This window comes from Tamandua tetradactyla, chromosome 8 (genome assembly GCF_023851605.1).
Source record: "Tamandua tetradactyla isolate mTamTet1 chromosome 8, mTamTet1.pri, whole genome shotgun sequence".
Lineage (NCBI taxonomy): Eukaryota > Metazoa > Chordata > Mammalia > Pilosa > Myrmecophagidae > Tamandua > Tamandua tetradactyla.
Window position 1 is genome coordinate 8,684,177 of NC_135334.1, and position 25,072 is coordinate 8,709,248.

The 25,072-nt window shown below is 34.5% G+C and overlaps 1 long non-coding RNA gene across 1 annotated transcript in view; it reads left to right on the forward strand.

The window, feature by feature from the left end:
- LOC143644037 (uncharacterized) overlaps positions 1-25,072 on the forward strand; it is a 69,507-nt gene that overhangs the window by 31,204 nt on the left and 13,231 nt on the right. The window contains exons 3-4 of the long non-coding RNA XR_013156470.1: positions 4,309-4,460; positions 8,857-8,898. This is a non-coding gene — a long non-coding RNA (uncharacterized LOC143644037). The remainder of the gene's footprint in view (positions 1-4,308; positions 4,461-8,856; positions 8,899-25,072) is intronic.

Here is a 25,072-nt window from a genome sequence, read left to right on the forward strand (position 1 = left end):
TGAATTAGAAGCAGAAGTGAGCTGATGGAAATCTGTGGATGGTAAAAATATTACAGCATACTTTTTCTGTGAAGGCCGCAGGGTGCTTTCAACTTTATCTCAAGTCTTTGTCACATGATTTTAGGTACCTGACACATTTGGCTGTAAGCTATACATACTTAAAATAAGTTCATTGCATAATGGGATAGAGTTTTAAAAACCAAGTTGTGGCTTTATCCTTGATCATTGGAGGCACTGCCTACTGACATATAGTTTATGTGTCTTTTTTTGCCTTATTCAGGGTAAAGTGCATTTCCTAAGGGAATAGAGAGCAGATGATATTAGGGTGGCACTTGGGAAAGTCCTGCTTCCCCCTCAACTTCTCCGTGAAGAGTAGTATGTTACAGGGGAAAAGCACCTCCAACACATGGGAGCTCTTAAACCCTCCACATTCATAGGACTACTCCAAACTTTCCCCACCTATCCAATCATTTGGATGAAGGAAATTTATCTTTCAAATTGAAAATTCTCCTTGGAGAGAGAGTTAAGATTTATCTTTTGCACTTTTTAAGGGTGGGCTAGTTACCTCAATTGACTATCTCTTGGAATATGAAATTTGATTAGGAAGATTCTAGTAGAGAGGGAGCAAATTTAGAACATGAGTCAATTCAGAAGAAGGTCCTCAAAAGCTTTGGGGCAATCAGAGGCTAGAAGAGGGGTGAAAGTGAGGAAAAATTGGCTGCAGAAGTAGGTGAGAAGTCAACGTTGCAATGATATATGCTTTTGCTTAGAGTTCTGAGGGTGCTAAGTCCCAGTACATTCATATAGAGTATCTGACTGGCATGAAGTCTCCAAGCCACCTTCCCCTGATCTCTCTTCCTTGCTAACTAGGTGGTCTCTTACAATAGATGCCAAATAATGTCAGATATCTGATGGCTCAACCTCCTTCTTTAGCAAGAGTATTATCCGCTTCTTGCCAATGGGACCTGAGGGAAAGTCTGTTTTATTTTAGAGACTATTTTCTTTCCCAAGGAACATTATCATAGTTTTTATGTGAATATATGGTCACTCAACTCAACTGACTTTCAAAACCCAGTCAAAAAAGCATTTTCCTCTAGAGCCAGTTCACTTCCATTCCTCACAATGACTATTTCACACTTTACCACTTTCCTAAAGGTATCCATTTCACGAATGCCCTAATTTTCTACTTCTCAGGTAATAAACTGTTACAACCTATCCACCAAAGCAGACAAACCCACATTATTTTCCCCATCCTTCTCTCCTCTCATATTCTCACATTGGATTTTGTAGCCCTCTATCTGAAATCAGTTTTTCTCCCTGAGCTATCTTCAATTCTTCAGGAAAGTTGAATCTTTAATTACCCCTGTTTTTTTGAAAAGCCTTTTAAATATTCCATAATATCTTGCCACTTAAACTAACAAAAACATACATTTGCTGTGAGTTTCTCTCTAGATATAGACTTCTCCCTTTCCATTCAATAGTCTAGCTTCTTTTATCCACTACATCTTTGAAATAACTTTGGAGAAGTCAACAATTTTTATTATTGAGGAAGTAAACAAATTTCAGCCTTTAAATATTTGAGGTCTTTGGAAGTGTTGACCAGTTGTCCACTTCCTCCTTGATATTCTTATATCTTGGTTTTTCTTACATCACTACTCTTGGGTTTCTTCATTTTTTAACCCTGGGTTCTTCTGCACATCCTAATTTCCATGTGTTGTCTTTGTTCTTCTATTTTAGTATGCATTATTCCTGGGTGATCTCATTAAGTGTTGTGATTCCATACATTATCTTCAAAGCAATGATTCTCCAAACTCTAAATTCATCACAGTCTGATTCCCTGTATTGTTGTCTTAATGCAACTCAAATCCAACATTTCCAAACTTCAACTTATTATATTTTCCCTTTCACAAGATTTCTTGCTCTTCCCATGGTATTTATTTCAGAAAAAGAAAGAACTGTTCTCTAAATTGCTCAAAATATATCATTGAATCTTCTCCTCTCACCTCATTTATCCACAAAGTAACCAGTTCTTCTCAGTTACTGTGGTTTGAAGCTGTATGTACCTTCCCAAAAGTATGTTTAAAAACTTAAGCCCTCTTGTGGGTGTAAACTCCTTGTAAGTAAGACCTTTTCATGATGTTACTTCAGTTAGGTGTGTCCCTCCTCAATCAAGATGTATCTTAGCCCTATTACTGGAGTCCTTTATAAGAGAATGACACTTCGACACGCAGAGAGAAAGCTGCAAGGAGAAAGAGGCTAATCATTGACAGAATGTTGGTGAGAAGGGAGAGACCAGCAGATGTTGTCATGTGCCTTGCCATATGAGACAAGTATCACTGGCAGCCAAACCCAAAAAACCACATTTTCTGAGAGAAAGAGTTGCAAATTAAAGATGTTTCTTTAATTTGGATTTTTTTTTCAGTTTTAAACCATGAGCAAATAAATTTCCTTTATTTAACCCGACTCACTTCATGATATTTGTTTGAACAGCTTACAAAACTAGAGCAGAATCTAGGGGGCAGGACCCTGGTGTGCAGGTGCACAGAGTCAGGGCCAGTGGGGTGGGATTGTGCCTGTGTGGCCTGGGGGCAGGTGTGGCCTCAGATGTGCAGGGCAGTGGCACCATGGGAGCAACAATGCCATCCTGACAAAAGGGTGAAAAAGAAGTGCAACAAATAAGGTATCAGTGGCTGAGAGAGTTCACACAGAGTTGAGAGGCTACTCTGGAGGTCACTTTTATGCAAGCTTCAGTTAGACACTGCTATAATCATAACTTACCAAACTCGAACCAAAACCATTCCTGCCAATCCTGGGGCAATATACAAGATTCTACAAAGGTTCCATGCACTAAGGGTAACTTCCCAGAAACCTATAACCTCTAGATGGGTCCCTGGATAAGATAAGTCCTGAAATGCATAAGATCCAGCCTTTCTAGTACATCAACTAGTTCCATTCCCCTACCCCACATTACTGACAGCCCCTTCCACAATGAAAATGTTAGAATGGGCATAACTCAAATACCCCTAAAGAATGGGTGAAACATCAAAGGTGATGGTGGAGTTATACAGAGAAGGTCGGGCTTAACAAATGAGTATGCTTCAATCATTATACTGATATTTCTTTTAGTCTCCAGTGCCTTAGAGCAGCTAGAAATAAAAACATAAAATTGTGGAATTGTAACCCAGAATCTGAAATCAGTACTACAACTAGTTGTTGTGATGTAAGTTGAAATGTATTGCTTCTATGTATATATGCTATTTAAAGGGAAGGAGGAGTAAAACAGAGAAGAATGGATTTAAAGAATGAGTATGGGCTGAATCATTATATTGATATATCTGCGGATCTCCAGTGTCTTGGAGTAGCCAGAAGATAAAACAAAAAATCAGGGAACTGTAACCCATACCAAACTTTAAAATCTGTTCTATGACTACTTTTTAAAATGTACTTGGGGGTGGGCCATGGTGGCTCAGCAGGGAAAATTCTCGCCTGTCATGCCAGAGACCTGGATTTGATTCTTGGTGCCTGCCCATGCCAAAAAAGAAAAAAGGAAAAGTAGTTAGATATTTATTGCTTTTTGTATATATGTTATGTTTCACAATTAAAAAATATTGTTGAAGAAAAAAAAAAAGCAGATTTTGGTAACAGGAGTGGGGTAGTATAGAGAATACCAAAAATGTGGAAAAAGCTTTGTATTTGGTAATGGGTAAAGACTGGAAGAATTTTGAGGTGCTTGATAGAAAAGGCCTAGATTGCAGAGGCTGCTGGTAGAAATATGGATGCTAAAGGTGCTTCCAGTGAGACCTTAAATAAAAATCATGAATGTGCTATTGGAAATTGGTAGCAAGGTGATACTTGTTTTAAAGTATCATAAGATTTGGAGAAATTGAGATCTAATGTTGGATGGAAAGGGAAACTTGAAAGTAACAAACTTGGATATTTAGCTGTGGAGATTCTGAAGTTAAATATGGAGAATATAGCCTGCCTTATTCTTGCAGCTTATAGCAAAATGTGAGAGGAAAGGGAGAAGCTGAGAACTGAACTCCTTAACTCCTTGCCTCAAAAAAAAAAAAAAAAAAAAAACTAAAACGGAAGTCGATGGTTTGGAGAACTGAACTTCCAAAAATCAAGTTCCCAGAGTAATGCTCCACATGAGGGTTAGGCTGAACATGAAACCAGTCAGTAATTTCCATTGTAGTAAGGAATTCAAATACAGTTACCCAGGAAAGATCTGTGGAAAGTTCTTTTCTCTGATTATTTGGAACCCTGTGTACTCATGCAAGCCTGACAAGTTTTGTGCATTATCTGTAGGAATGGAACCACTGCCAGCCTGGACTAAAAGAGGCACAGAAGGGACAAATTGAAAGAGAAATCACTTCGAGGGAAGATACATGGAAGCTGAGTTCTAGAACAAGGACATCTTCTCAAGCCAAAAGAGCAGAACCCACCTGTGTGTGGACAGTGTGAGTCTGCCCTGGCTCTTGGAGAGGGTGGGCCTTCCACCCCATTGCCTGGGAAATGAGAATTTTCAGAGAGTCTGGCTAGGCCCTGGAATTTTCAGAGAGCTTGGCTGCCATCTAAATAATTGGAGAGGGTGGAGACTTTAACCTGATGTTTGAGGAGAGGAGAATACGGCCACTGGGAAAGCACTTGGAAAGGGTGAGGCTGCTTGTTCATCAGGCCCAGTGGCCCAAACATCGTTCCATATTTGACTTTCAGATCTTGAATTCTAATGGAGGATGCTCTGCTGTGCTTCAGAATAGTTTGGGAACTGTGTCTCCTGTTTTCTTTCCAAAATCTCCCTATGGGAATGGGAATGTTTATCCTTTGCCTGTCCCTTCATTTTATATTGGAAGCAGATAACTTGTTATTTACATGTCATGGGTCCACAGATAGATGGGAATTGTGCCCCAAGACAGGCCACACCCATAACCAATTTTGATAGACTGCACAAAACATCGTTTCTGAAATAACTAAATTACTAAAAATTTGTTAATGGTATTTACTAGCAGAGAATCCTCATTCGTGGAATGGGTTTATCTGGATGCAACCAGTCTGTCTAGTATTAGTTATCATAAACCAACTTGGTATCTATGGATTTACACACTAGAAAATTTTATATAAGCTATGTGACTATTGGAATAGAAAATGGAGATATTTCATGATCAAAAGAGTTTCCTTTGGGGGAAAATATTAGATAATTAGAGATCTCCTATATCAAATGGGCCAGAACATATCCTTATGTTACCAGAAATAACTTTGGAGACAACCACCATGCTTTCAGATCTCCCTGTTTTGCTTGTACCTTACAATTACTTGGGATCTTGAAATTATTAGTAAAACTTGTTACCAGGTAAGATCACTGATTTTTGGTGATCCAAATCTTTATGGTGTCTCATGGACAAAGAGCTTCCCAAACAATGGACTAACAGACAAGAAGGTCCTGAGTTGTGGAATAGCCTAGGTAGGCTGGGAAACACTTAACATGGTTAGAGCCAAAGATGAAAGATAGGCGTGGCATAAGATGAATTGCAAGAGCAAAGAAGGCATTGGTCACAAAGGGTTTTAAATGTAAAAATAAGTGGTGTAGACTAAATCCTAAAGGCTATAAGTCATGAAATAATAATTCTGAATTTACTTAGGCTTGTTTTATTGCCTATCATTCAAGTTATCATGGAGACTGTTCAATTTGTACTTGAGAAAATGTGTATTCATCTGTTGTTCATGCAACAGATGTCTGTTGTAGCTGTCTGTTAGGTCTAGTTTTTTATAGCATTGGTGAAGTCTTCTATTCTTTGTTGCTGTATCTGCTTAGTTGTGCTATTCTTTATTCAGAGTATGGTTTACTCAAAGTGTGGTTTAAAGTATCCAAATACTACTGTTTAATTGGTTATCGCTCTCTTCATTACCATCAGGTTTTGTTTCATGTACTTCATTGTTAGGTGTAAATGCGTTTATAATCATTATATCTTCATGATGGATTTACTCTCATCATTATAAATCATTATTATTTCTCTTATGTAACACATTTTGTTTTTGTGTCTATTCTAAAGCCACTTGTTTTCTGTTTTGGTTACTTGTTTCACAATATATATATATATTTTGTCTCCTTTTATTTTCAAACTCTGTGTAATTCTGAATCTAAGTTATGTCTCTTTTAGGGAGCACATGAATGGCACTTAAAAATCCATTATTCCAGGGTCTTTCTTTCAATTGTGGTGTTTATGTAATGTGCACTTAGTGCATTTACTGATAAGGTTGGATTTGTAGCTGCTATTTAAACATTTACTTTCTATAGATCTTATTTATTTTTGTTCCATTCCTTGATTTCTGCATTCTTTTGGTTTAAATGGATATTTTTTGTGTACATTTTCAGCTACCTTGCTATGATTATTTTCTTAGTTATTTCCATAATGGTTGCCTGTGGTGGTTAACTTTGTGGGTCAGTTTGACAAGGTTATGATGTATAGTTTGTTTGGTCAAGCACTGAAATATGGTGAAGGCATTTTGTATATGGAATTAGTATTTACAATTAGCTAACTTTATTACCCTCAATAATGTTGGTGGGCTGCATCCAATAATTTGGAGGCATTAGGAGTAAAGAATTGAGGGTTCTTGAGAGGAGAAAATCTGCCTCAATACTATAACATGACACTGTCAGAATTTCCAGCATCAGCTTTAGTCTGGAATCTGTAGGGGAAGCTGGTAGGAATTGATAGCCTGTTGGCATACTCTACAATTTTTGGAGTCATCAGTTTCCACAATTACATAAACCAATTCTCTGAAAAACCCTGAGTGATACATTGCTCTGGAGATGACAATTAGTATCTTAATTTAAGCAATATAATCAGATTAATACTGACTTCATCTCAACATTGTTCAAAAACTTTGCTTCAATATAAATGATCTCTTCATTTATACTGTTATTTTCATACAAATCACATATTTATACACTATAAGTTCATTGGCACTGTTTTATTATTGCTTTATTCACTTGTCTTTTAGAACACCTAAGAAAATAGAAGTTACTGATAAAAGTTTATATTGTCTTTCATTATGCCAATATAGTTACCCTTACCTCTGCTCTCTGTTGCTTCATGTAAATTTGAGTTGCCCTCTGGTGTCCTTTCATTCATCCTAAAAGATACTTTTAATAATCACTGTAGGAAACTCAGATACTGATAATTTCTTTCAGGTTTATCAGGAAATGTTTTAATTTCTCCATTTCTAAAGGAGAATTTTACTGCATATAGATTCTTAGATGACAGTAATTTTCTTTCAACAATATGAAGATGAATCCTACTGTCTTCTTTATTCCATAATTTCAGATATGTAGCCAGTGTTAATTATATCAGGGACAGTTTATATACGATGTCATTAACCTCTCACTGTTTTCAAGATTTTCTTTTTGTTTGATGTTTGCCAGTTTGAGTATAATGAATGTGTCTAAGTCTGAAACACTTTGGTTTTATTCTACTTGGAATTCATTGGGCTTTTTGAATTTTAGATTAATATTTTCACCAAATTTGGAGATTTTTAAGTCATTGTTTCTTTAAATATTTTTTCTCCCTACTCTTTCTTTTTTCCTTCTAAGACTTTTTCTATGAATTTTTGTACCCTTGATGGTGTCCTTTATGTTTGTATGGCATTATACAGTTTTCTTCCTTCTTTGTTCTTTTTGCTTTTTAGACAGGAAAGTCTCTGTTGCCTTATGTTCACATTTTCTGATTCTTTATTTTGTCATCTCTAATCTGTTGTTTAGCCCATCTAGTGAACTTTTCATTTCAATTACTGTACTTTTCAGTTCAAGGATTTCTATTTCTTTCTGTTTTTCTTTTTAAAGATATATTTTCTACCTGTGTATTGATATTTTATATTTGGTGGGTGTGCTGATTTGAAACTATTTCGTACCCCAGAAAGGCCATGTTCTTTAATCATGATTAAGCATTGTTGAGTGGGATCTTTTTTGTTAAATTGTTTCCATAGAGATACAACCCACCCAATGGTTTTTTGATTAGGTAGTTTCCAGGGAAATGTGTCTCGATTCATTCAAGATGGGTCACTTGCTGGAGTCTTTTAAGAGTGAACCATTTTGGAAAAAGCTTTAGAGCTGACACAGACAGTGATGTTTGGAGATGAGGAAAGAAAACTCCCCTAGGGAAGCTGTTTGAAACAAGAGGCCAGAGATCACAGAAGATGACAACCATGTGCCCTCTCAGCTGACCAAGATGGTCCTGAACTATTGGCCTTTCTTGAGTCAAGGTATCCTTCCCTATATGCCTTAGTTTGTACATTTTTATAGCCTTAGAACTGTAAACTTTCAAGATAGCAAATTCGTTTTTTAAAAGCCATTCCATTTACGGTCTTTTGCTTTTGGGCAGCTTTAACAACCTAAAGCTGCCCAATGAGATTTCATTGCCATACTTTCCTTTAATTCTTTAGATATTTTTTATTTTAGTTATTTTAGCATATTTATACTAGCTAACTTAAAATATTTGTTCACAAAATTCAAAATCAATGCCCTTTGATGGACACTTTTCTGTAAACTGAATTTTTTCCTATGTATGTGGCATACTTTCCAGTTTCTCTGTCCAAGTCATTCTTTTTTATTCAAAACTTGACATATTATATAATATATTGAAAGACTATGGTATCAGATTCCCCCATTTCCCATGTTTGTCTTTGTTGGTGTTTTATTGTTGTTATTTTTTTCTTTTTGCTACTGAATTGTTTGGGACTTTCTTGGACTAATTCTGTGAACTTTTAATTCCTTGCAGTGTGTTGTCTTTGAACTATCTGCTATATTTTTAAATTTTAAGTTTATGTTTTTATCTTTTTTTAATTTTTTTTTTTTGACAGGTGCATGGTCTTGGAATTGAACCTAGGTTTCCTGCATGAAAGGTGGGCATTCTAACCACTGAACTACCTGTACACCTCTGTTCTTATTTTTACACTTGGATTCTTAAGAGTCACACATTAGTTAGTATTATATAGTAGCCAGCCAATGATTGTTCATGAGGCTTCCAAAATGCCTTGCCTATATATCTTTCACCTTTTTCCTAAGGGATCTGGATAAGAAGACATGCTTCAAACTTAAGGTAGAAGTTTTTTTTTACTTACTGTGCCAGTTTTAAGTTATTATGCTCCCAGAAAAGCCATGTCCTTTACTCCTCATTCAATACTTCTGGGTGGGATCTTTTTGTTTGGTTCTATGGAGATGTGACCCAACCAATTATGGGTGGTAACTTTTGATTAGATAGTTTCCATGAAGATGTGTCTCCAGATATCCAAGATGGGGTTGCTTTATTGGAGCCCTTTAAAAATAACTAATTTGGAAAGAGCCACCAGAACTGACAGAGCCACCAGAGATGACAGAGCTGACAGAATGGAGAAAGCCCCAGGGAAGCCATTGAAGAAGCCTGGAGAGAATGCTAGCAGATACCACCATAGGGCTTTCCAGCTGAGAGAGAAACCCTGAACATCACTGGCCTTCTTGAACCAAGGTTTCTTTCCCTGGATGCCTTAATTTGAACATTTTTATAGCCTTGCCTTAATTTGGACATTTTCATGGTCTTAGAATTGTGAATTTGCAATTTAATAAATTCCCCTTTTTCAAAACCATTCAATTTCTGGTATATTGCATTCCAGCAGCTTACAAACTAGAATACTTACCTTTCATTTAGGCTTAGCTTTCACTTTTCTTAATCACAGGGCTTCAAAGTCAGGCACAGTTGACTACTCTTGACATGTCCGTTGCTTGGTATACACCCGGTCATGTGCAGATTTTCAGATTCCCAGGGATATATAGGAGCTTTTAGAAGTTCCCTACATTTGTGTAGTTCTCAAGGTTTCCCCTTAAATTATCAGGAATGCTCTTGTTTGTCCCTGCTGAAATCACACTCATAGGTAGTTAGGATTTTACCTGCAGTTTTCTATTCTTACAGTAATACCCTGAGGGTAAATTTCTCTGTCACCATCTGACCTGTGTCTAAAGTCAAATAAAACAATCACACACCTTTTTCCAGGCAACTATAAATTTGGACAAAACAATGACTTTGTTCTAGGGGCCATGATTTTAATGGAGTTCCAAAAACGGTCAGATCTTTCTATTGTCTGCAGTGCTGCTGCTTTTGGTTATTAAATCGTTGTTGATAAGGGACCGGGAAGGGAAACAGCCCCAAGTAAAAATGTAACGAACACTGTTGCCTTATCAAGTTTCAGTATAGGTGATTTTCTCTTGTATAGGTGATTTTCAGCCCTTTATGTGGCTTTTGTTTTTAACAGTCAGTGTTCTGAAATGGTTGATTATAGTTGTTTTACCTGTATGTAAATTGTTTCAGAGGGAAAACAATTTCATGAAGTTTCTCACTATTCCAAAAGTCAATCCTTATATCATTCTTTAACTTCCATGATAGGCAGGATAATGATCCCTCCCTCCCCCAAAGATGTTCACATCTTCATCCCTGGAGCCTGTAAAATATTACCTTACATGGCAAAAGAAGTGTGTAGATGTATTTAAATGAAGGATTTTTAGATGAGGAGATATCTTTGTTTATCTGGATAGGCCTAATGTAATCATAAGTGTCCTTGTGAGAGGCAGTAGGTGTGTGAGAATCACAGAAGTCTCCATAGCGAGATACTAGAGTGAGAGTCAGAGAGATATTTGAAGATACTTCTGTCTTTGAAAATGAGTAAGGAACTAGGGACCAAACAACACAGGCAGCCTCTACAAGAAGGAAAAGGAAAAGTGATGAAATGGATTCTTCTCTAAAGCCTCCAGAAGGAATAGTAACGTAGTGACACCTGACTTCAGCTCATTGAAGCCCAATTCAGATTTCTGATCACCAAAACTAAAATATGTTTGTGTGGTTTTAAGTCACTAAGTTTGTACCAACTTGTTAGAGTAGCAATACAAGTTGAACACGTTCTTATATGTATTTATTTAATATATATTAAATATATAGTTTATTTAGTACATATTACATTGAATTAAACATATATTTAATTTTAACTGTTTATTCCATTGCAGTGTAAGTTCCCTGAATTCAGGGATACTTTTTATTTTGAATACTACTGCCTGGCATTTAGCAGGGACTCAGCATATTTATGAATATTTTTCAATTGCAGGGATTGAAGAGTTGGGATGAGGCAGGACTTGTGATCTCCTTTTAGTTAATAAAGAAACACAATTAAAATAGAATGAAGAACTCAGTATCTTCATGAATGGCATTTCAGTCCAAACTGAAAAACAGAAAGAAAATTAAAAATAAAACAAATAAAAGTCTTCATGACTTTTGCATCTGCCAGCTAAGTTGTCCAAATAACTACTCATCCTTAGCATTGTGGTTGTTATTTTCATAAAATTGAAGGTACCTCTGTAGAGTTTTTAGAATAAAATTGGTCTAGTTAGATTTTCAAAATGTTCAACATTCTGGGAGATCCTAAAAAAATTATTACCTCAATCAAGTACACTCCCATGAATTTGCATGCCCAAATACACAGACATTCAGAAATAGAGAGACTATTAATAAGAGCACACACAAACATAACACTTTAAGATGCTACATAATTTTTTAATTTAATATTTTTTGGTAAAGGTCTGTGTTTTGTGTAAAAGAATACAATCCTTTAAGACTGTAGTTTCCAAAAACCTTTGTAACACAGAAACTTGATAAATATTTAAGATGCAAGGTTTGTTCAAAATGTTGCACAGACAAGAATTGCATTAAATTATCATTTACCTCTCAGAGTATCAATTTTATCACATATTAAATGAGCTTAGTAATACACTTTATAGGACTAATACTTTGATGAAATGTAACAGCATGTATTAAATACTTCCAGGAATTTGCTTTAATGCTTGTTTTCTCCACTGACTATTAGGTAAATGCATATGTACTTCTAACTATTTCTTTAAGTGTCAGTGTGTCAAAAGTGAGAATTTTGAAATGAGAAACATCTGAGTTTGAATTGCACATATTATATATTCTACTTATATGAAACTTTGGTTAATCTGTAATAGAAGTAATGTCATCTACTTCATAGGGTTTCTGAGAGGATGATATGGACTATGATCACAAATTTTTAGCTGTTATATATTATCTTATAGAAGGGTAATGCTCCTAACAAAAACAATTAGGAAAAATCCATTTGAAAATGTCAAGGATCTTCTGATGCATCCGAGATGTCAGAAGAGAAAATGCCAGAGAAGAAGGAAACTCATGGCATTGAGTTTGACATTCAGCACCCTTTTCCCCTGGGAAAATTGTCTGTTTCTTAAATAACATAGAGGAAAAGTCTGAGAAGTTGAGTAAATGGCAACAAATAAGTAAGAGGTAGAAATTGAGTGGGATATGGGAATCTTATGGGACTTAGAAGACAACTGGAGTTCAGTGCTGTGCAAGTAGCCAGGACATGAGAGGAGGGAAACCCAGAAAGAAGGTACGCACAAACATGTGGTTCTGGCACTATGTGCTGATTTTACCCTTAGCACATTGCCTATTTTTAAATCACATGCTTTGAAAGATGAAGAAAGTAGCTGAAAAATTGAGAAGCACTTTTCAGTTTCATAAAACAGGGAACACAAAATTAGAGCTCAGTATACAAAGGAAGAGGGGAATGGTAAATATTTAGTTAGAATTTCTAGAGACTCTATCCGGAATGGGAGTGAAGGAGAAGCAAATCAAAAGTTTCAAAGTCTACAATCCAGCTTTAGTCAGCACAGTCCCTGTTTTAAGCAAAGTGCCTGCCAGAGGATACAAGCCAACCTCTAGAAAATTCTCTTTAATTTATTCAACCATAATGTCTAGCATTCCAATAAAAATTACCAGTAATTACAAGAAAAAAGAACCAAAATAAAACTGCCACTGGAAGCAGACCCACATACAAGTCAGGTGTTGATGTTATGAAGATACAGTCTTAAGAAAATAAATTGAGATTAATTTATTCAAAAATGGATGACAAGATGGAGAATTTTGCCAGAGAGCTACAATCAATAAAAGCATATTAAATGGGAACGTACACTTGAAAATTTAATTAATTAGATTAAGAATTCATAAATCAATTTAATAGAAAGTTGGACAGAGTTGGAGAGAGAATTAATGAACTAGAAGCAATAGAAAATATTTATACCAAAGTATGGAGAGCAAATATGATGGACAATACAGAAAATAGGAAATTAAAAGGCAAACAAACAAGCTAGAGGATAGAGTGAGAATGTCTGGAAGTGTATATACAGAGTTCCAGAAATTAGGGAATGAGAGATAGACAATATTTGAAGAGAAAATGGCTATTTTTTCCAAAAAGGTGAAGAAAGGCATCAAGCCATAAAATTAAGAATCACTACTAACATCAAGGAGAATAAGTATGAAGAAAACTACACCTGGACATATAGTATAACTGCTGAAGACTGAAATCAAAGAGAAAAGTCTTAAAAGAAGCTGGGGGTAGTGGTGGTGGTAAGTGCATTACCTGTAAATGACAAAATAAGACTGATACTGTTCATGGCTCAATAGAAAGAAAGACTTCCAGAAGATTAAAAAAATGATATCCCTAATGTGTGAAAGAAAAATCCTTGTCAATCTAATTTTATTTCCAGCATAATTAAACTTTAAAAGTGAAAGTAAAGTAATGATATTTGTAGGCAAACAAAAATAAAGATAATGTGTTTCTACCAGACCTTACTAAAAGAAAGATTAAAGGGGGATTACTAGGAAGAAGGGAAATAATACTAGTGAGAAGCATAGAAAATTAGTTACAAATTAAGAGTATGAGAACATGTAAATAGGTGAATATATCTAAATGAATTCCAACTGAACCATAGAATAAGGAGGCTCTGCCCAGTGTAAAATATATGTACCATTAAAATACATTCTCAAAGCAGGAGGGGATAAATAGAGTTAAAGCATTGTGATATATCTGATTTATTCAATTATAGGTTATGGGCACTAATATATATTAGACACTAATAAATGAAGTATGCATGTAACAATCGCTAGAGTAACCACTGAAATAAGAATAATATTGAGTATGCCTAGCAAGGTCATAGAGGGTGAAACAGATTAATAGTAAATACTATTATTAATCCAAAAGAAGGCATAAAAAGGAAATAGAAATATGGCATAGATTGGTGAGTCAAATAGAAAAAAATGATAGAACGGTAGGTATAAGCCCAACTAAAGACTCCAATTTAAAAAAACAAAGTTCTCAGACTGATTAGTTACACGAACACTATATGTTAGGTTCAAGAGAAACATATATGTAGAGAGCAATACTGAACACATATATACCAAGCAAAAATTAAAATTAAAAAAATGTGGTGTAGCTAAATTAATCAGACAAAGTAGATTTTTAAACAAAATGCATGAATAGAAGTTGGGGGTTTACTTCATAATGATAAAAAAAGTAAATTTAATGGGAAGATATAATAAACATAAATTTGCAGAAAAGAAACAGTATTGCCTAAAATTTGAGTAAAATTTAGCTAGAATTTAAAAAAAGCAAATAAGATAACTAGAAAATTTTCAAATGTTTGTGAATTAAATAGAAAGCTGCTAAATAAATCATGATTAAAAATCACAATAGAAAAGAAAATATGTTGAACAAAAAAGTTAAGAATTGACATATAAAACATGAAATGCAGCTCTTAGTTTTTACAATTTCTATGCATTTATAAGAAAAAGATGTAAGTCTGTAAAATCAATGTTCAATCTCTTCAAGTAGCTAGGGAAGGAACTGTAAAGTAGACTGAAAGAAAGTAGAAGGAAGGAAATAATGAATATAATAACATAAAATAAAAACAAATATACAATAGAGAAAATTTGTAGTCTAAAGTTGATTCTGTAAAAAGGTTACTAGAATGTATTAAATCCCAGAAATACTGCTCAATGAATGAAAAAAATTAAGAAAAATAATACAGATCATAAAATCAGAAATGAAGAAAGGATATCACTTAAGCCTATTTATAACAAAAATTATTAAAACAATGTTATAAACGTAAATATGCCACTGAATTTGAAAATTTTGATGCAAAAAGCTGTTGGAAAATATTATTTACAAAAAAAAAAGAACAGGGGTGGGCCGCGGTGGCTCAGCGGGCAAAGTGCTTGCCTGCTATGCCGGAGGACCTCGGTTCGATTCCCGGCCCCAGCCCATGTAACGAAAACGGAGAAACAAAATACAATAAAACAAGAAAATGTTTAAAAAGATGTTTCCCTTTCTTCCTCTCTTCCTTCCTTCTATCCTTCCTTCCTTCTCTCTGTCTTTAAAAAAAAAAAAAAAAAAAAAAAAAGAACACAATAGAAGTAAAAACCTGAAAATTCTTTACTTTTAAAGAAATTGAACCTGTAGTTTAAAATATTTCTATAAAGGAACCCCTATGCCTAGATGAATTCTTCCAAACAACTAGGAGAAAAAAATAGCAACAATTTTACACAAATTCTGTCAGGAAATAGAATAAAAAGAAGCAAGTAAAAAATATTTTAACATGCCAGCATATACTATTACATATGTGCACTGGAAGAAAGGAAAATTAGAGGCTGATTAATCTCATGCATATGAATGAAAATACTATAAACAAAGGGCTAACAAATTTGATTCAGTATGTTAAAAAAACACATATGACCTGGAACTATTGCTTCTAATGATTAAATATTTCACTTAATATTTTAAAAAGTAATAATGGGTGGTCCACAGTAGCTCAGCAGGCAGAGTTCTCACCTGTCATGCTGGAGGCCTGTGTCTATTCCCAGTGCCCGCCCATGCAAAAAAAAAATAAAAAAATAAAAAAAAATGTAATAATGTAATCCTTACATTAAGAGATCAATGATCATTTTAACTTAATATATTGAGTGTGTTTTAAATTATTCTAGTTCATACATACAACCAAAAATTTCCCTTTAATCCATATTCCATATATACAGTAGTGTTAATTACATAGAAAACTTGTCCTACCATCACCACCATCCATTACCAAACATTGCCATAACCCCTAAAAGAAACTCTGTGCTATGTAAGCAATTAAATCCCCATTCCTTACCCTCACCCTGGCCTCTGGTTACCTATAATCTAGTTTCTCACTGTATAAATTTGCTTATTATACTTATATCAGTGAGACCATACAATATTTGTAATTTTATATCTGGCTTTTTTTTAAATACAAAATGAAGTCTTTAAGGTTTACCCGTGTTGTTGCATTTATCAGAATTTCATTTCTTTTGTCAATTGATGGACAATTGGGTTGCTTCCATTTTTAGACTATTGTGAATACTGTTTTATGTACCACGCTGTGCAGATATCTGTTCATTTCCCTATTTTCGATTATTTGGAGTATATATCCAGAGATGGGATTTCTGATTCATTGGTAATTCTATACTTAACTTTCTGAGGAACCTCCCAAATCATCTTCCACAGGGACTGTATAGTTTCATGTTCCACCAGCACTGACTGTTCAAATTTCTGCATATCCTCTTCAACACTTTCTCATTTCCATTTTATGAATAGTAGCCATTCTATTCCACATGAAGTGATATCTCATGGTTGTTTTAATCTCATTTCCATAGTAGTTAATGATGTTGAACATCTTTTCACATGCTTATTGGCCACTTGTATATCTTTGACAAAATATCTATTCAAATCTTTGCCCACTTTTCAGTTGAGTTGCTTGACATTTTTATTTTCCTATAATATTTGTTTATATATTCTGGATATCAAACCCTTGTTAGATATGTGGCTTCCAGATATTTCCTCTACTCTTTAGATTGTCTTTTTACTTTCATGGTGAAGTCCTTTGATGCACAGAAGTTTGGATTTTGATGAAGTCTTATTTACCTATTTTTTTCATGCTGTTGCTTATGCTTTTGGTGCAAAATCATTGCTTAACACGAGGTTCTGAAGTGTTTCCCTAAGTTTTCTTCTAGATGATTTATCATTCTGGTGCTGATGTTTAACTCTTTAATGCATTTGGAGTTAATTTTCGTGTCTGTCTTAGGTAAGAGTCCATTTTCATTCTTTTGCCTATCGCTATCCAGTTTTCCCAGCAGCATTTGTCGAAAAGAATATTCTTTCACCACTTAGTGGATCTGGCACCCTTGTCTAAGATCAACTGGTCATGTGAGGGTTTCTTTATGAACAGTTAATTTGATTCCAATGCTCTATATGTCTGTCTTTGTATGGGTACCATGCTGTTTTTATTGATTTAGCAATAAGTTTTAGAATCAGAAAGTATGAGTCCTCCAAATTTGTTCTTTTTTGAGAGGGTTTTGTCTAGTCAGTACTTTTATCCTTCCATATAAATTTTATGATAGGCTCTTCCATTTCTGCAGGGACATCCGTTGGAATTTTGATTGGGATTGTATTGAATCTGTAGATTGCTTTGGGTATAAATGACATCTTAACAATATTTATTTTTCCAATTTAGGAACATGAATTTCCTTCCACTTATTTAGGTCTTCTTTGATTTATTTTATTGATGGTTTATAATTTTCAAAATACAAGTCCTTTACATCCTTGGTTAAATTTATTAATTGATATTTGATTCTTTTAGTTGCTTTTGTAAATGCATTTTTTCTTGATTTCTTTCTCAGATTTTTCATTACCAGTGTATAGAAATCAGTGCATTTTGATTTTGTACCCCACAATTTTCCTGAATTGATTTATTAGTTCTAGTAGCTTTGTTGTAGAATTTTTAGGAATGAAATATGATCATGTTATCTAAACAAATCTAGATGATCTAGTAAAACAAAGAAAATTTTATTCTTTCCTTTACAATTTGAGTGTCTTTTTTTTTCTTGGCTAAATTATGCTAGCTAGAGCTTCCAGTACAATGTTGAGTAACAGTGTTTACATGGACAACTTTGTCTTGTTCTTGATATTAGAGGAAAGTTTTCAGTCTCTCACCACTGAGTACAATGTTAGCAATTTTTTATTCGTACATGACCATTATCATGTTAAACAAGTTTCCTTTTATCCCTAGTTTTCTTAGTGTTTTTAACAAGAAGGGGTTCTGTATTATATCAAATGCCTTTTCATTCATGTACTGAGATGGTCATTTTTTTTTCTTATTCCTTCATTCTATTGATGTGGTGTATCACATTATTTGATTTCCCTTTGTTGAACCACCTTTGCTTATCTAGGATAAGTCCCACCTCATCATGGTATATTATTCTTTTAATGCCTATCAGATTCAGTTTGCTACTATTTTCTTGAGGGTTTTTGCAATTATATTCACAAAGAATATTAATCTGTATTTTCTTTTCTTGTATCATGTTTATGTGGCTTTCATACTACAGTAATATTTGCTTCATAAAAAAGAATAAAGTAAGAGCTCCTCCTCCAGTGTTTTGGATAATTTGAAGGAGGATCACTCTTAGTTCTTCTTACAATATTTGGCAAAATCCACCAGTGAATTCATTTGGTCTTGAGATTTTTTTTGTTAAGAGGGTTTTTTATAATAGATTGAATCATTTTACTTGTTATTGGTTAATTGAGGTCTACTCTTTATTACTATATCAGTGTAGTTATTTGGTGTGTTTCTAGAAATTTGTCCATTTCATCTAAGTTATATAATTTGTTGGCCTACACTTGTTCATAGTGCTTTTATAATCCTTCGTAATTTCTGTGAGATCAGTAGTAATGCTCCTCATTCATTTTCAATTTTAGTAATATGTGTCCTTTTTTCCTTTGTCAGTTTAGCTAAAGGTTATCCAATTTTATTGATCTTATGAGAAAGCAAGCATTTGGTTTTGTTTATTCTTCATTATTTTTTATTCCTGATTCCATTTATTTGTGCTCTGATGTTAGTTACTACCTTCCTTCTGCTCTCTTTGGGTTTAGTTTGCTCTTATTCAGATCCTCCAACTGTTAAGTTAGATTTCTGATTTGGTATCCTTCTTCTGTTTTAAAGTAAGCATTTAGAGCTATAAATGTCTGCTCAGCATTGCTTGTGTTTCAACCCATAAGTTTTGGTAAGTGCTTGTGTATTCATTTCATTTGCCTCAAAATATTTCTAACCCCTCAAGCTGTAATGCAACATTGAATCCAGAATCTTTGCTTCTTGGGCCCTTAACAATAAATTCAGCCTAATCCATCTTTATGTTGATTCTATCATTATTCCACACCCTTAATATCCATCCATATATTTCCCTGATTTATGTGTATATAAGTTGGGAAAACCCTAAAGTTACTTTGGAGTGTACCACACTTCCTCATGGATCACACTTTGTACTGTACCTTTTAGGGCCTGTTGTAACTTCAATCTATTTATAGGTCTGGGAGAAAAGTAGGGTTATGGGAGTGACACATAAGGGGAATTAGCAGTGTCTTACAAGCCAATTGCCTCAAGGAATTCTGTGACAATTTCTTCTTTTATAATAGGGTCAATCTATTCAGTTGGAGGTGTGAGAGCTGTTTCCTCAGGGGGGACAGCTACAGGTTTTATTAGGCCTGCAGGGTTAATCTCTTCAGATGGAGGTGGAATGGTTGATTATTCAGGGCATAATGGAGGTTGTGTGTCTGATTCCTCCAGGAAAACCATTACAGATTACCTGGTAAAAAGACTCAGTAAAATATAGGGTGCCAATGAACCCACCATAATCATTATCGGACCATATGTCCCCATTCTATTTTTCAGGAACCTATTCCTTCCCCATCATTGCCTTCACTTCAATGCAGACACCCTGAAATGTTGAGAATTCAATTTTGGTTGAAATTCAACCACTTGCATAATGGGACTCTGTGTCTGGTTTGCAGAATTATTGAGTCTGTGTCTCCAAGAAATAAGAGTTTCTTTCAGAACACAAATAGAAATTTTCTCGTCCTTCATGCAGCACTTGAACTGGGAATTTGAAGACTCAAGCTAATCCCTTTCTTTAACATTATCCAGTGTTAAACATTATCCGGGAACAACCAGACAACATCATCCTAGTTTTAATTCCTCAAAATTCTGTTAAGGAATCAAATTCTCTGTGACCCAGAGCCTTGCTTCTTATAATGCATTTGAGTAGCAATTTCCAATGGTTATATTTTGCATACCTTGTTTGCCAGTTCACAACATGGACAATGAATGCCATCTGGATCTTTGGAAATAGAGTCTTTCCTGGTTTTAATTTATCAGATTAGAGAACCAATTCCCAAATCCCCAGAACCAACTCAGAAATCTCATCTGTAAGATTCTGTTTATCAGGAAGTGCTCCCAGTGCCAAAATTTGCATTAGCATTCTCCAGGAAACAGAACCAAAAGTATATATGTGTGTATGAGTTTGTGTGCATATATTAAGAGATTTGTTACAGGAATTGGCTCATGTGACTATGGGGATTGGCAAGTCAAAATTCTGCAGAGCATTTTGGAAAATCCTGTGAAGGATTCAATGAATTCCCCCAGGAGAAGTTATCTTGCTGAAATAGAGATAGAAATTCTTCTTTCTGACTGCTAACATAATTCTCCTTTTAATAACTTCAACTAATTGGAAGATACTTCTCTCATTGCTGCAGGCAATCTCCTTTGTTGATTGCAGATGCTATCAATGCAATTTTCTAATTACCTATATTCACAGAGTAGTCTCATAGTAACAATCAAGTCAGTTGCTTGACCAAACAACTGAATACCATAACCCTACCAAGTTGGCACATCAATTTAGCCATCATACCATCTATTTATATTTTCCCGAGTGTTTTATTATGAAAGGTGTTAAATTTTGTTAATTGCTTTTCCTTAATCAATTGGTATTGGCATGTTGAATTTTCTTCTTTAGCATATTACAATGGGGGATTCCACTGATTGATTTTCAAGGACTGAATCAGCCTTGGAATACTGGAATAATCTCTTCTTGGTCATGGGATATAAATCTTTTTTTTTATATTGCTGAATTCAATTTCTAATATTTTAAATGAATTTTTTGTATCTCTGTTCATGAGAGGTATTGGTCAGCAATTTTGTTCTTTGTGCTCATTTTATCTGGTCTGGTATTAGTATAGTGCTAGCTCAATAAAATGAATTGGGAGTATCCCCTCCTCTTCAGAATTCCAGAAGAGGTTGCGAGAACTGGTGTTAATTCTTCTTTAAACATTTGGTATAATTATCTAATGATACCAACTGCAATTAGGAACATATTTTGAGGTATTTCAGTTACTAATTCAATTTTAATAAGTTATATGTTTATACAAATTACCTATTTCATTTGAGTGAATTTTTTGTTTGTTTTTCAAGGAAGTAAACCAATTCATTTAAATTATCAGTCATGTGTTTAGAGTTGTTCATAGTATTCCTTTATTTGACTTTTGATGTTAGAAAGTCTATGTTGATATCCTTTCTTTCCTTTGTAACATTAATAAATCTTGCTAGTTCTGTGAATCACATACAAAGCACTGTGTTTCACTGATTTTGTTTTCTTTGTCATTTATTTCTTCTCCCATGTATTTTTCTTCTTTATCCTTGAATTGGGTTTATTTTGTTTTTCTTTTCTTTATCTTTTTCAGGTGAGATCTTAAATTACTGATTTGAGACATTTCACCTTTTCTACTCTATGCATTTAGTATTATGAATTTCCTTTCAGCATTGATTTATTTTCCATAAATTTTGATATGTTCTATTTTAATTTTATTCAATTCAATGTTTTTTTTAATTTCCCTTGAGAGTTATTCTTTCATCCACATTAATGAATCTGTTGATTAGTTTACAAGTATTTATAGATATTCCTTTTATTTTTCTGGTACTGATTTTCAATTTTATTCCATTGTGGTCTGAGAATACATTATGTATGATTTTAACTGTTGTAAATATGTGTTATTACACATAAAATTTGCTTAACTGTTTGTTTTACAGTCCAGAATATAGTCTATTTTGCTATAGGTGCCACAGGCACATGAAATGATGGTGTATTCTTTTGCTGTTGTGTGACGTGTCCTATAAATGTCAGTTAGGTAATTGATATGCTGAATTATTCTATTATCTTTGCTGATTTTCTGTCTTGTTTTTCTATCAATTGCTTGGAGAGGAGTTGATCTTTCCAACTAAATTTGTGGATTTTTCTCTTTTACCTTTCAGTTGTTTTTTTTTTTTTTTTGCGTGGGCAAGTACCAGGAATCAAACCTGGGTCTCTGGCATGGCGGGCGAGAACTCTGCCTCCTGCTGAGCCACCATGGCCCACCCTCACCTTTCAGTTCTATCAGTTTTTTGTTTTACATATTTTGCATGTTTGCTTTTTATGTGCATATATATTTATGATTATTATGTCTTTTTGGTGGGTTGACACTTGTATCCCTGTCTGTGTCTAAAAATTTTCTTTGCTCTAAAGTCTATTTTTATCTGTTGTTAATAAAGCCACTCATCCAATCTGTTTGTTAAAAGTTGCATGGTATATCACTTTCCATCTTTTTACATTAAAACTATTTATATTGTTATATTTGAAGTGAGCATATGATTTGGTTATATTTTTAATCCATTCTGTCAACTTCAGTCTTTCCATGATATATTTACATCATTTGTACTTAATATAATTTTTGATATTTTTTAGCTTACATCTGTCTTTTTTTGTTTCTGCTGTTTGTTTTGATTCTATGATTAATATTTGTAGAATATGTGGGTGTTACCTTAACACTTTTTCAGAATTCCATTTTGATGTATCAGTAATAGCTTTGTGCATTTTTAGTAGTTGTTTGAGGTATTACATTATACAAACACAACTTATCACAGTTCACTTGTGTCGTAATTTAGTTGGAATGAAGTATAGAAAAACATACATCTTTTTAGATCACTTTACTCTCCCTCACTTACATTATTTTCTAAATGTTTCCTTTATCTATATTTTGGTACTATATCAGATGTGTTATAATTTTTGCTTCAGTCGTAAAACATAATTTAGTAAATTAAAGTGGAGAAAATTTATAGTATTTGCCACTATTCTTTGATACCCTGTTCTTTCATCCTGGTGTTCCAAATTTCCTTCTATTATTATTTTTTGTTTGTTTATAGAAGTTGATTTAGCCATTCCTTTAGGGTAGATCTTTTAGCAACAGATTTTGTTTTTTTCTTTACCTGAAAATGTCTTGATTTGCCCATATTTACTGAAGGATTCTTTGGAGATGGGATGGTTATTTCTTTTCATCACTTGAAAATTACTGTGCCATGTCCTTCTGGCTTTCATACTTCTGATGAGAAATTCACTGTCATTCAAATTGTCTTGCTCTCATTTGTATGATATTGTTTTCCTTTGGATCTTTTCAAGATTTTCATTTTTGTTTTCAGTAGTTCAACTATGGTCTGTCTTGGCATAGATTTCTTGGCTCTGTCCTATTTGGGGTTTGTCCTGTTTCTGAAATCTCTAGGTTTATGTATCTTGCCAAATTTGGGAGGTTCTCAGGATTATTTCTTTAAATCAAATACCTTTCAGTTCTTCCCTCTTTATTTTGTACATCCAGAACTTGATGACTTGAATATTATTTATGATCCTGCTCTTCAGACTGCTGCTTCAGTCTATAATCTCTCTCTTGTTCAGGTTGGATAATTATTTTTGTTATATCTTTCCATTCACTGATTATTTCCTTTATGTCATCCATTATGCTATTGACCCCATTCAATAAACTTTTGACTTTTGGTTGTTATCTTTTCCACTTCTAAAAATTACCATTTTATTCTTCTGGTTTTGTATTGAGGCTTCTCTTCACCTTTTTTAAGTTGGTTATAATAGTTCATTTAAGCATCTTAGTGATGATTATTTTCAAGTCTTTGCCATGTGGTTCTAACATCTCTGTCATTTTGGTGTTGGTATCTATTGATTGATTTTTTAAAGATTAAAACATGGAGATTTTTGTATTATGTCTCTGAATCTTATTTAAACTTCTGTTTTAACTACCTTCCTCACACTGTCAGTGGTAGAGGGGTACTGCCTTGTTACTACTAGGACCTAGAAGTTCCCACACAGCCTGCACTGTCCCCTGAGAGGGACTCTTTATTATTGCTGAGCAGGAGTAGGGTTTCTGGATCCCCATGTGGTTCCCACTGAAATTGCAGTGGATGTGACTGTTACCTCTGGGCTATTATGAAAGCCCTGACTCTCCAGTAATCCACTTTTACCACATCAGAGTAGTGAGACTAAAGGACATCTCATTTATGCTGGGTGGAGGTGGAAGTCCATTCTCCCCTTTTGGGAGAGACTGATGACACTGCAGGGGTAGAGTTATCTCATTAATGACCAGAGAGATGGAAGTCCCGATTTTGAACATGACTTTCTCTGTCCAATTCCAGTGGGTGTGTTGCAGTGCTTCATTGGATTCTTGCAAGTAAGAATGTCTAGGCGTCCTATCAGCCTTTGCTGGCATGAGTGGTGGTAAACTATCTTTTTTTTCTATTGGATTTCTCTGAGGTAGAGCAGTTATTGTCTAAAAGTTGTCTATCTTGCCAGGCGTCCCTTTTCCTGTTTTTCTGCTTCACAAAGTTGTTTTTCTGAGGATTTTTCATCTGTTCCTGTTGGAATTTCCATGTTGCAAGGTGCTTCAACTTCATGTCTGGAAAGAATGTCTGTGTCTTCATTTGCTAAAGGTGTCAGCATGCAACACACAAGAGATAGTTCAGCATTTAATAAGTGGATTTATTTAGTTACAAATTTATAGTTCTTCAGAGGAAAGGCAGCTAGCTTTCATCTGAGTTTCTCTGTCACATGGGAAGGGAGGCAGCAGTGAGCTGGCCTTTTTTCCTGACTTCTGGGTTCCAACAGCTTTCCCTGCAGTGATTCCACTCTGCATTTCCAGACACCTGGGCTGAGATGTGAGTGCTGAGATAAAGTATGCTGATTGCTGAGCTCTCTCCTGACCACTTTTTTTTTTTTTGCATGGGCAGGCACTGGGAATCAAATTGACCACTCTTTTTTAAGCCTCCAGCTAATTAAATTAAACCTCACTCATTGTGGAAAACACTCCCCTTAGTCAACTGCAGATGTAATCAGCCATAGATGAATTTTATATGCTGATGATTTAAGTCCACAGAAATAGAACAATGGGGAATTATCACCTGGCCAAGTTGCCTTATGAACCTAACTTCACAAAATGTAAACACAAAAAAATATCGATCTTGACTTTATAGAAG